The sequence below is a fragment of the Haliaeetus leucocephalus genome, unplaced genomic scaffold, assembly GCF_000737465.1.
Source record: "Haliaeetus leucocephalus isolate CR32 unplaced genomic scaffold, Haliaeetus_leucocephalus-4.0 Scaffold173, whole genome shotgun sequence".
Classification (NCBI taxonomy): Eukaryota; Metazoa; Chordata; class Aves; order Accipitriformes; family Accipitridae; genus Haliaeetus; species Haliaeetus leucocephalus.
In genome coordinates this window covers 11,351,401-11,352,125 of record NW_010972609.1, presented here as the reverse complement: position 1 = coordinate 11,352,125, position 725 = coordinate 11,351,401, and positions in this window count along the sequence as shown.

Below are 725 nucleotides of genomic sequence, written 5' to 3'. Positions count from 1 at the left end.
GGCGCTCCCAAACGCGTGGCCCCGCAGCGGGGCTGCTCGGCCGGAGCTGCTCGGGCAGGAGCGGGGATTTTCGACGAAAGCAGCCGGTGGCTTCTGGCAGATCGGGGAGCAACGATGCTCCGCAGCTGGGGCTGGCGAGCTTTCGCGCATCTGTCGCCACCCCAAAGGCGATACTGATTTTCTGTACAAACGTTTGGGGTTTGTTTGCGCGCGTACGCGTTAGTTTCAGGGAACGCTCTAGAGGATACAGCTCCATTTTCACTAGGTCGGTACTAAAATGAATTTGACAAATCCGACGCGGTACAAACCCTTACAGGGCTGCTCCGTTTCTCAGAGGTGCCATCGGTTCCCAAATACAAAGGGACAAGTTTGGGGCCCGCGTCTTTCATCCTTCCTCTCGCAACTCACAATCCTTATTCAGACCAGTCGTCTGTCGTCTCCGATGGCGCTCCTAAGGACTGCGGGATCAGACGCTTCGCTACCAAGATCAACAGCACCATGTCGCTCATCTCTGCCTTTTAATCCGAGAAAACGTTGCATTCCTGCTTTAATGATACTTCTTCCTCCCCTTTACAACTGATACAACGATACTCTAACAAGCATGATAGCGGGCTCAAGTTATATATCCTTAAGACCAATTTTTAACTAGATTCCTTACACCCACCTGAAGTGGCTTTTCCTTCCCCCTTCATTCAGAATACATAATCTTAACAGTCCTTGAGCAT